The following is a 12,962-nucleotide window of genomic DNA, read 5'->3' as shown; positions in this document are numbered from 1 at the left end:
TACTAGTGGGTATCTAAACTCAACTGGAAGTATCTGGCTCTTTTTAAGAATTTTTTTTCCTTAACAATACTAAGTTGTTTTTTGTTGTTTTAAATTGCAGAATACGGCACTGCAAGTGAGTGTCCTACAATTCAGTAGTGAAGAAAACTTTTTGGGCTGTAGTTGACAGCTCTAGTGCAACTAAAACGTAAAAATCATTTCACAAGGCTCCTGAGATCAGGATTAATAGACACTTTCTTTTTTTTTTTTTTGGTAGGTACATTTGGGCATACAAAGTAATTTTCAGTAATTCACCTCCATGCTCTCCTCAACCAGACAATGCAGATATTGAAATTAAGAGCACTGTAAATGACAATTGATTATGTAGACTTTGCATTGAGGTGAGTGTGCATGCGCGCGCATTGAAGTGTTTGGGGAAAAAAGCTCACTTAATCATTGCAGAATTTCATTTTTATCTTGTAAATAGAAAATTTTACTAGCAGTTGAGCATGAGGATCAGCATGATTTCTGTGCATTTTTACCATAGGTTTAAGAAAACCCAAAACAATAAATGAGATTACATGTGCTACAACATACAACACTCTGCTATACAGAAATAGGTAAGAGCCACTTTACTTTATGGTGGCTTCGTAACCAGTTACTATCACTGTCACGTGATTACCTTTCTGCAGACAGAGCTGTTATATAGGAGCTCATTCTAGCTAAATGGGGGTTCTGTAGGAAGATAGGAAACAGTTCGTGGTTCCACCATATGATTTGCACAGAAATCCATCAGGTTCCATGGAGCTGGTGATAATGGTGTAAATTTCACTGTCTCTGGAAACAGGTGCCATGCTACAGAATTACAGCTCTCTTCTGCAGGCGTGAGGGCTTCTGTTCACATCTTTCTGTGGTGGGAAGCATTTAGCCTTGTTTGGCTCTAATATCCAATAAAAACACTGAAGCATGTGCCAAGTTTTAAGCACATGCTTCCAAGTGCTTAGAGAGTTTTATGTTCATAATTCATGCATGCACTTTGCTGAAGTGGGAAAGAAGTCTGACTGTAAAACAATCAAAAGATGAGGATTTTATTTTTCCCCACCCTGACTTGCTGTCTGTGTTTTGGGCAAGTCATTCCACCTTTGCCTTGATTCCCTTCCTTCCTCCCCCCCAGGTAAGGGGCCCAGTTTGAGGTGGGCGGGAATAATACCTCCGAGGATGTTTAGGATTGAGTGATACCTAATTTGTTTTGATATGCTTGTGCGGAAGAACTTAGAAATGTAGAATAGCAGATTGCTGTTTTGCCAAGATCTTGATCACAGAGCGAGATGATGCTTAAAGTGCTGCATAACCACTTGACTGACTGGTATTAAATATTTGAAGTACATTTCTAATAACACACCTTCTTCCACCTTGGTTTTAAGTAACATGGTGAAACCCACAAGCTGTTGTACAATGCTAGCCCTGAAACAGTTAGACTTGTCGGCTAACCTAGAACACATAGCAAGGATAATAGAGCAGATGAGTGTCTCAGAATACCCAGGTAGCTACCACACTTAAGTTGAATTTCCATTAAAGTCCACAAATACAGCTATTTAAAAAAAAAAAAAAAAAAAAAAAAAAGCTTCCTCACTCGGAATGGCGCTACTTACAGATCTAGGTGGACTTTTTTGCTTTGTTTTGAGCTGCCAGCTTGCAATAAATGGTGCTGATAATTCAGAAATTTGGCTGTAGAGGACTATCTACTCGTTTTTTGTTTTGCAGGATTATTTGAAATTTCAGCTGTACACTTCTAAATAAGGTTGGCGCTTAGCCTAATGTTTGAGAACTCTTGCCAATTTTGTATGTATTGACAGATATAAGAATGGGAGGATCAGACTCTAAGGCCTAGATTCATAAAGGGAATTTAATGCCTAACTGTTCCTTTAGGTGCATCAATTCAACACCAAGGTGCCACTGGCATTCACAAAATGGTTGCTAGCTAACCTGGTGTAGGCACCTTAAACACCTAAGATTCCACTAATAAAATCCCCTTGGCATTTCAGTTGCCGATGGTGGGCAGGTGCAAAGCCACCTAGAGGGACTGCCTAGTTTGTGAATCCCCCTTATTGCCCCAGTGTGATCTGATCCGGTAGGTGTACTCAGAGCACAAAAGGCAGGAAGTAGCGGTGGCCTGCTTATATCATCAATAACTCGGAGGGTTAGTGCACTCTCCTGTTGAAGCAGTTCCATTTTATATGAAATACTTAAAATAGTCACAGAGCCAGGGAGAGACTATATAGCCAGTAGTTAATGGGAATCCTGGATTTAAGTCTATGAATTAAGCCAAGGAGGGATTTGAACTAGGGTCTCATACAGCCAGTAGTTCAAAGATTCACCCAGGATGTAAGATAGTACTTACTCTGTCTCCTATAACCCTTCTCTCTGGATTTCTTCTTTGCAACCCATGCATCAGTTTTGCTTTGCTTTAAAGTATATGCTTACCTTTTACATAGTAGTAAATAAACATTTGACCAATAGATGGCTCTTTAAGCTAACTTTTGTATTTAGTGAAGTCTACTACTAAAACAACTTAGTGAAAGTAATATTCCTCTATTTTTATGTACTTTGAAATCTCCCAAACCTCAAATACTTTATTTAATGTATCAGTGTAGACATTCTGCTTTACAAACCATCTGGCAAAATATAAATCGGGATGCTCACGTTTTACACTGACTGTATAGTGATCTCTCATAATATAAACCATTTAATACTGTTTTGGTCTGAAAAAGAAAACTGCTTGTATCTGACGTTAGTATAGTGTTTTAGCAAGCATCCTTTTATCATGTATGGCTTTTATCCCTGTTAAAGAATACTTTGTAGAGTGGATGTAAACTACAATGTAACTCCTTTTTAAAAAACTTAACTGGTTGAGATGGTTCTTCAAAAATCAGTGTAGTAAATGAAGCTTATACCTGAAATGAAAACTCTGCTCCTGGTCAGTCATTATTTTATATTGTAGTCTGTGTCCACCAAAAGTCTGTCAGTAGAAAACTACTGCCCAGGGGATACCTGCTAGTTGACAAGTTGTCTTGATGCTAATATGCAGGCTACATTCCTAACCCCTTAAAAACATCTTCAGCTAGTGCTAAGTTTTGAAAATCCATGTGCAAGAGCGAGGAAAATGTTATGAAATTGTCAAGGAAACTACCTTGTGCACATAAACCCAATGTAGTAGATGGCTCATGATCTGTGTGAGATTTTTAGAATTTCTTTGCACTTTGACCAGGAAGTAGGTATGCTAACGGAAAAAAAGCTGCTGCTCATGGCAGACTTAAAATAGCTTATGTAGCTGAGGTACTACTGACTTTTGCAACAGCCTTTAATAAGTCTCCACTTAATATGCACTTGTAAATGGTCAGGCACATGCTGTTAGTGGCACTCGTTAAAGCTATGTGTGAATCTACCTTCATCAAAAGTAGGTGTTATGCTCAGTTCTGGGTAGATGATAGTGACTGTGCGGTTACAGATACCATACTTACTATATTTCTAAAAATTAAACTGCCTTGACAGAGGAAAATTGATCACCTCTGGGATAGCTAACTAAGATACAAACTGGACACATCTGGCAAGAGAGTGATCTAACTCCTATAACCAAGAACAATGGGGACACAACTAAAAATCAGTGATCTTGACAAGTGAGTTGTGCATAGGAAGATAAAGTGGCTGATGAAATGCTACATGAGGGAACCTTCCTGAGATAATGGGAGTGATAATAGTCCTTGCACAGGGGACAGACTGGCATTTGCTCTAGATGCTACTTCTGACAAAACACCTTTGGTGTAAATGTTGAAATAACTTCACCCTGATAGGATAATGAATTCTAGGAACTGGGACTCGGTGGGATGAAGGAGGGGGGGACTTCTTGATAGCGAAGAGAGACTGTCAGGCTGAACAGGGTCTACAGTTAGAAAAAAGTGGGTTTTTAAGCACATGGTTCTTGCATGTTAACTAATGGGTTAAAACCCTAGTCTAGACAAAAGGTAGTAGTTAGATGGCCACAGTAAACCTGGCCTATAGCTTTGTCTTCGCTAGGCAAAATAAGGTGTGTTCTTAACTCAAGGTAAAATCCTAGTGAAGGTAAAGCAGTCAGTAGTTTTCACATGAGAGTGCAGATCAAGGTAAGCCATACGCTCCCTCATAGTCTAATTCTGCCTGCTAACGTGTTTAAACTATAAACCACTCTGTCTTCAGTAGGATTTTGCCTTGAGTTATTTAACTCTGTTTAAGAACACACCATTTTTCCTAGTGAAGACACAGACTGGGGGAGAGCCTAGAATTTACCTTGACCAGCTAACAGACATGCTAATACTACAACTGCTTTGTCTACCTTGGGAGGTTAACACATGCTAAAAACACAACTCTTTTTCCTAGTGCAGACAAGGCCAATAGGGCTAGAGGGGACTTAATTTTTGAGACGTAATATTTTATTTGCTTTTCTTTGTGACTCAGCAAAGGGTATCTAACTTCACTGGGCCTTGCTGAGTATTCTGATGAGATATGTTATGCCAACCCTTTGTTCTGTTTTACCACCATTCTCTCTTTTTAATAAACGTTTTTTTAATGAAAACTATTGTTACACTGGATAATTTCACAGACCACCCCAAAAGAAATGAAAATTCCTCACCTGCAAGGGGCAGTCTCTTTAAAGAATTTATTTTCATCATAATTAAGCTTAAGAGCAAAGATAAAGTAATATGTCAGAGAAATAGACTGTAAGAGGCAAAAAGGTGTTTGGAAAGGTGTTTAAGAGGAACTAGCTGAAATTATGAAACTGTGCCCTGTTGTTTTTAAATAAAGACTATGTTCTGGTTTAAGCCACTACCGGAGAGCGAATGCTCAAAAGAAAAGAATGGGCCCTATGTGCAATGCACATCAAAACAAATCAGTAAGCGAAGACTTTTGCCAGATGTATCAGGGAAGTGCTAAAAGGTCAGACTTAATTAAGAACTGTAGCCGGGACGTTGTTTTGAACAAAGTAGAGTAACATTACAATTCTGGGTGGAAGATAAAACTCATGACATGAGTAAGAGTTTTCACTTAGGCAGTATCTCAATATCATCACCTCATGTTTAACTAGTATCCTTCCCATATCTTTAACATACCAAGAGAAAACTGATACTTGATTTTACTTGCAAATTTGGATGTTTTATGAGTAGGGCAGTTGCACTCACGGGAACCAATCAAGGATGGGTCCTCCTGGCATTAGACGCTGCACAAACCTACAGAAGTCACAGCCTCTGGCCCAAGAAGCTTACAATCTACTTTGCTGATTAAAATATTGTTTTTTAAATATGGGCTGCAAAGTGAAAAATAGGTTTGTTTCTTTTTTGCTGCTTTATGCTTTAAGGAAGTACTACTTCACACAACCAGCAGCTGTTGGGAAGACCAAAAGTATAACTGGGTTAAAAAAAGAAATAGATACATTCACTAAGGATAGGTTCATCAATGGCTTTTAGCCAAGATGGTCAGGGATGCAACTGCATACTCTGGGTGTCCTATATCCTCTGACTGCCGAAAGCTCAGATTGGACAACAGGATGGATCACTTGATGATTGCCCTATTCTGTTCATTCCCTCTGAAGCATCTGGCATTGGCTACTGTCAGAATACAAAATACTGGACTAACTGGACCATTGATCTCACTTAAGATGGCCAGTCCTATGTTCTTATGGCAGGTACAGGAGGACTAAAAAGATTATTTTTTCCTCCAAAAAATGTTTCTGATGGTTATTTTACATGATCCTGTTTTTCCTGGAAGACACTATGAATGACTGGAGAACTTGTAGGATTATTATGACCAAACAAGTGGAATGCAATCAAACTGAGAGGGAGAGTGATTTTGATTAAGACAGTTTCAAACTCTTAGGGCATTTAACAGGGTGGCCTGTCTCTTTAAAACCTAAAAAACATCCTGCACTTGACCCCATCTCTCTTTAAGACTAAGCAGCTGGGTTGGCTTTTAAAAGAAGAGGAGGCTCCAGACAAGTCAAGATAAAAGGAACTAGAATGTATTAATTTTCTACCAAGGAGAAAGGTACCACACACAAGAACACACAGCAAAGGTTACCATAAATAATGGCAGAAGGGTCTTAGCCCATGTATTAGGCTCAATAATCAACTCTGAACCAGAGCCTTCCTAGCTAGCCAACTTTCTCCTGAGGTTTGTTTTGCTATTTTTTAAAACTGATTCCTGTGCCTCCTGTTCCCATTTGCTAACCTGCTGCAGCTGTGCTTCCAGCAGGGCTAGGCTAATGTGACTCTTCCAGTCATCCATAAGTCTGGGCTGTCATCAACTTTAGCTTTTAAAAAGGCAAATGCATTTGCCTATTTGTCCTTTTCACCTATTTTTCTAGGAAGGAGAGAAAGAAAGAACCATGCAGGGATTAACAAGGAAAAAAAAGTACTACCTTTCATATCACATTCACTCATGCCACCCAAACAAGGAAACCCAGAACAGAAAAAAACTGAATTTCAAAGGGAAAAACAAAGAAAAAATCCAGGAGACAGACAACCCTGTCACAGGGCTGAATTATCATTGCAGCTGAGCTGAGATGAGCTTTGTGGGCAGGGTCAAAGGTGTCTTTCTATTACTTCTGCCTCTACTAGGACAGTTCTGTACATGATCCATACAGAGCTTAACCTGCTGTGAAATCCACATTAGGGACCTGATGCTAGCAGTCATTGAAATGGTAAGTCTAGCGAAAATAATTCCATCCTATGCAACTATAATGTAATAATTATTATATTAAAATTGGCACATTACAGTATGTGTATCTATTCTTGACACTACTTAGACAATGTTAAGGGGTGTGTTTCCTGTCTGAGTCAAACAACACAACTGCCATGGTATTGTTTTGTTTCAAAAGTAAGTTATTCTGGTATACCTTAACCACCTTTATTTGCCTTATATCTTCTTTCCTTAAAATACTCTTCATATTTATTACTTTGATACACAACCCCCTCCCACTAACAGAAGCATTAGGATTACTAGCCAAGAATTTCTTAGTCTAACTATGATTTTAAAACATTCATTATGAGTTCTTCTAGAGACAAGTTATTAAGAGTTGTTCCAGTTTAAGGCTTGTCTATAGGTGAAGTTATTCCTGATTAACTCCATGTGTGGACACCCTTATTTCAGAATGAGAGTATTTGTTCCACTTTGTAAGGGTGTTAAGATAAACAGAATCAAGGCACTCTTATTCCAAAATAAGGGTGTCCACATGGAGTTAATCAGAAACAATTTTACTTGTAGACAAGCCCTTAGTTTGTTTTTTGACTACAGTGAACTCCTCATTTGTATCTCTCTTGGTTGTAACGTGGCAACATTATTTGTATTCTCATTCATGCAGGTAAGTGGTTTAGTACTACCCTTACCAAGTACTGAATCAAAGACTACAAATCAACTTTTAGTATCCTAGTTTCTCAATCACTTGCTTTTGGGAAGTTTAGTCCTCTCCCAAGGAAGAAAGTGAAGGGAAAGTGGGAGTTTCCATCCAGGGAGTTCCACTTGTAGCAAATAGAATGACTTTCATATCTGCAATATGTACTCGTCTCACAGATTATGTAAATACCTCTAGCAGTTAGCTTCTCTGTCGCTTCACCAAATACTAATTAAAAAAGGGGAATGACCTCCTTGCACTATGTAAATAATATTTTCATGTTCTGATTCAAAGTATAATTGTCAGCCTCTTTCAGCCATGACACAACTAGTGAAATTAACTTCTCTCTCCTTGAACTGATATTGCACAGCAATGCTCCATTGCACTACTGCTGTCCTTAACATCCTCCAGTCCCTGGTGCTCTTTTCACCACTACAGTGTATTATCACTGTTGACTTTTGAATGCAATGAGTGCCAAATGATTGGTGGGATGGAGTTCTAGGTAGCATCTAACCAGGAGTGAAGATCCTTCGGCGCTGTTTGGAAGTGTTTCCAATAGTAAAAAAATTGTTGGGACGGAGATGGTAGCTTTGTATATTGTTCTTGTATTTTATCCTTACTTACGCTAACTGGTGTGTCATATTCTGATGAATGGTGAGCTGGAAGCCCTAGTGTGTATCATTGAGTACTACAATGAGATACATGTACTCCATTGTCCACCAATACTTCACCAACCTTTGTTTTATGTTTGACATTTTTTACTTGTTCAATTCATGTTTTCTTCTGCCATTCTAAAGCATCGCCTAGTTATTTGTTTTATTTCACATACCAATGTATTTTATGGGGGTTAGCTTTGCTTACTGGCACGGATGGCAGTGGAATGGATTAGATCTCCATGCACTTTACATGTTGCAAATTTAGGTCCTTGATTCTGCATTTGGCTCTATGCTCGGTAAAGGTCTATCTGAGCAGATCCAAATGCAGGATCAGAATCCCCATACAATATGTCACAAATGTAGCCTTTGGACAGCATTTTGTGATGGGATTTTTTTTAATACAGTTTTGCAAACCTATATTGTTCTTGTCTACTGCTACAGGGTGTAGTCTCCTCCTAGAAGGCAGAATCTTTATTATATTTGTCTGGGTCTCTTTAAAGGGCCTTTCCCCAGTGGTTCTAGGCATTTTTGCACCTTCTAAAAAACTATGAAAGTAGGGACAAAAATCCAAATAATCCCCTTCAAACTGCCCATATGAAAACCAGTGTGGGATTTTTCCCCCATGTGTTTTATAAACTTTAAGCAGAAAAATAAAAGCAAATGGAATCTTTCTGGAAATAGCCCACCTGATCTCAGTTCAGAAGAAACGTATGGCACTCTCCCTTCGTGTGTTTGTACTAATTTCCAATTACATCCTTCTGTGGTAGTAGTTAATCCTTTGGCTTTTACTGGAGCTCAGTGTAATTCACTTCAATAATATATAAATCCTCTAAGAATAATCCTAATTTAATAGAATCGTAGACAGTAGCTCCAGAAAAAAGGACCATATGAGTTAGTCAGGCTGACCTTCAGCCCTGAGACCAGAAAAAAACCAAAATTGTACTGGAAATTGTGGAGATATATTTAAATGGTTAATTAAGACAGGGGCCTGTTTTTTGGAAGCGAAGCCCTTAGTTCAGGGTGTACATAATTATCTCATCTCACTACACAGCCCTGCCATTTACATACATATGCTTGATATTTTGCAAGTTAAAAATAAAACTGTGTTAAGCCACAATGTGCATAACTGTGGTATTATGCAACAAAATGCTAACGCCTGTGTTGCTTTAATCAAAGGAAGAGGGCTTTTTTGGGGTCAGCAGGGTTGATCCTAAGGATATACAACATGAACATTACAGTAAAAAGCAACATGGTGAAGTATGCATATAAAATACATTGTCAGGCCTTGAGTGTACTGACACCTTTTTTAACAGTGTCTATTAAGCATTTTCAACTACAAGAGTTTCCAAAATGAAAAGCATCAAGCTGAATCTATGCAGATTCATGCATGTCTGCAGTGATTGACCTACAGCCAGATAAACACAGCTACCTTTGGGCTGGCCTGGTGAAGTTGCGTCCTGAGAGTTTTGACTATGGCAATCAGTATGAGAGACAAGGTTCAATGGTGCAAAGGTGCTGAGCAAACTGGCTTCGATTCAGCAAAGCACTTAAACATGTGAGTAGTTGTAATGAAGTCAAGGGAGGCTACAATCATATGTAATAAACTGCTCCACAGGTCATTAATAGGGTTTGAACCTAACACTACTCATGTGTTTAACGTTCAGTATGCTTATTTCATATGCCTGTAGTCCTATTGACTTCAGTGGAACTACTCACATGTTTGTGTTGCCAGATCAGGTCTAGAGGCTGAGTACTCAGCACTTTGCAGGATCAAGCCCTCAGTGAGACAAGATACCATGTTGATGAAAGGAGTGGGGAAACCCATAGACAGATTTGATGGGAGATTCCTCTCATTAAGTTCACAGGATCAGATTGAGCTGGTAAAATTTTTTTGAATGAAACAGGTTTTTGTTAAAAAAAGACCTTTTTATTCAAACTCAGACATTTTCATGAACAAATTATTTTTTAAAATTGTCCATTTAAAAAAAAAAAAAAACCTCCCCCAACCCCCCCCCCCCCCAACTTTTCTCTTCTATTTTCCTCCCTGCCTTTCAGTAGAAAATTGGGGGGAAATATTCTAGACTGGAAATTTCCTATAAAACACTTCTCAAACGTTGAATGATTGAAAATCATTTCTTTGCAGAGCAAAACTGACTTTGAAATTTGTAGTGCAAAATGTTTCCCCTTTTTCAGCCAGCTCTCCTTAACAGTGAGAAACAATGATTTGTGCCTGTCCTCTTGTTTCTTTGCCGTAAATAAGAGGCCTGAAAAAACCTTTCTAGTGTGTGTGTGGGTTGTTTTTTGTTTTTTTTAAGGGTGTTTGGTTTCATGTTTCCAAAAGCTCCCTTGACCTCTTTTTTGCCCTGGCCCTTCCTCCCCGACCCCTCCTCAATTCTGTAGTGTGAATGAGGGAATAAACAATTATTGACGGAGAAACCGCATGACGATTGCAGTGGGGTCAGATACCATGGTCCTTTGTGTCTGCTGAGGCTGGAGATCTACTGACTCAGGGATCTCCCTGTGGAGGGATTGCCTCTCTGTTCTGCTCTGCAGGCTCTTGGCAAGCACAGTGCTTGCAAAAGGATGTCAGTGTGTTTAGAAACAAACACTGTTTCCTCTTCTATTCAGCTCAGGTTTTTCTGATAACTCTCCAGACAGACAGTGCCAGTAGTTCAGCTGCATTGACTTCTCCCTTACAACTGTTGGTCTGTACACAGAATCAGGAAGTGGGAGGTTTTTTTGGAGTCTGTCTTGTAGGTCTAGTGGCTTAGAGACGTAATTGGTTCATCACATGTTCCAGTGGCAGCTTCCCCATCTGGGGACCACTCTGACATTTTACACCCTGCTATGTCATGGCCATAGCTGTAAAACAGTCACTTTCAGCACATTAGGCTCTTGGGAGCAGAATATCCCCAAAGTCACTGTTGTAGAATACAGAACTCCGTTTCCTCTTAAGTGACTGCTATAGCTACAGCACATCAGGCTTACCAGCAAAAGGGAACTTTTGGCCTATAGATTCCAAGAAAATCTCTTAGCGGTCTCTCTGAGGACAGTTCTTTGGATGTTCCCATTCTGCAGCTAATTCCACCACCAGCACATTTATACCAGGCAGCTTTCTTTGGGGACGGTAAAATCAAAGCAGCAAACACTGATAGGCAGGAATCTGGAACTTTCAGTGCCCTCTGGAGAGAGCTCTGACTCACCTCCATCTTAATGATGTCCTTAAAGGAAGGTGAGCCAGAAAGCAGCTGAGAGTACCTACCTGAGAGAAGTCAGTCAGGTACAACTGAGCTTAGCTAGGCAAAAATCCCTCAAAAGGAGCTGGACTACTCTCATGGGCGGGAGAGAGATGGGGCTGCTAAACAGAATCCAGGAAGGGAGCTCTGTGTATATCAGAGTTGCCCAGTGTGTGTTTTGTGTGGTTTTGTTTTGTTTTTGTCAGGGTTTATGTTATTGGTTTGGATTTGACTGATTGTTGACCTGCAGGAAAGGAAGTGGCCAGGCAGTCTGTTGGTTTGTGCTATTTTAGTTAAACAAGAAACCTCTAAGTAAACTGGAAACCCAAGATTAAGTGATTTTTGGTTTTGCTTTACACAAGTCTCCCAGGAACTTTCTTGCTAAATGCTCAAGGAGCAGCCTGACCTCAAGGGGTTACCATTTCTTTACATATCTATTTTGTATCATGTACTAGTCAAGCTTTTCTACACAGGAGAATGTCACTAAATCACAGTAATGGCTGCGAGACTTATTGTGGGTTCCAAATATTTACCTTTGTTACGCTTACTAGCAAATGTGTAATGTTTTGTAAAGCATCACAAAACAGACTTTGTTATGATGTATAATTTATTTTGTATTATTGCTATTATCAAAGATATCTCATCGTTTACCACTAACTGTAGTATAGTATATTTTGTAAAAGTAATGACATTTTAGCCCTATGGGACCTCCCTACCGCATGCCCCTATTAAATCTCTGTTGAGTTTGCTGGAGTGAGAATTATAGTGCTGACAAATTAACACAGTGACACTTGTTAATTCTTATTATAAATCTCACAAATAGTCATGTTCAGTTCCACCGATATAATCCCTTTGACTTCACACCTACATGTTACACAGGCATAAAGGATAAGTCGGTTTAGTCTCCAAAACAAATGCAGACTATGTTGATCAAGACACCATTTCTTATTATTTGAGTAATGCTGTCTAAATGATGCAAACGATGAAAGTTTCAAACTTCATTTCATTGGCCAAAATCATAGTCTCATAACAGTGCTTAAAAATTGTTCACAAGTGTAATCAACTTGAGTGAGAACATGAAGGGGTAGCCACTGTGGTGCCTCGAACTGTACCATCTTTCATCTCTATCCTCTCACTTGGTGGAGGTGCAATGGTGTGATAGACTTGTGTATTGCTTTTTCTCTCATGCACATGCCATGTTTTTGTCTGGTAGAGTGTTTTTAGTCTTCATGTAAGAAGTGGGATTAGCCTGCAATGAACAGTGCACCACATTCATCCACTGAAGTCAACGGAGTGATTCTAGAGAAGGATCTGGTCCATTCCTTCCACCCCAGGCAGGCCAATCTCTCAAAGCTAGGACCTAATCCAGTGCCCATTGACATCAACTGGGAATCTTTCTACTCATTTCAGTCAGTTGTGTGAGAAGATAGATAAATACGGTAGCAGGGACTATCATTAATTGAATCTTTCTCTCTTATTTTGGGGGTGAGAGCAGGTGTTTTTCTTCTCTATTCAAATACTTCAGAGCGGTTACCTTAAATATTCAAATACTTAGTAAGTATAAACCAATGAATCACCATGTGGGGTTAGTAGAATAATGTAAGCTCATTGTAAATATTGGATTTTTTCAAAATATTTACAACAGAGGGTGGTTGTACAACAGGCATTGCG

This window comes from Emydura macquarii, unplaced genomic scaffold (genome assembly GCF_026122565.2).
Source record: "Emydura macquarii macquarii isolate MOO-44397 ecotype Brisbane River unplaced genomic scaffold, CSIRO-AGI_Emac_v2 contig_1253, whole genome shotgun sequence".
In the NCBI taxonomy this organism is placed as follows: Eukaryota; Metazoa; Chordata; order Testudines; family Chelidae; genus Emydura; species Emydura macquarii.
Note: the sequence above shows the minus strand (reverse complement) of the source record.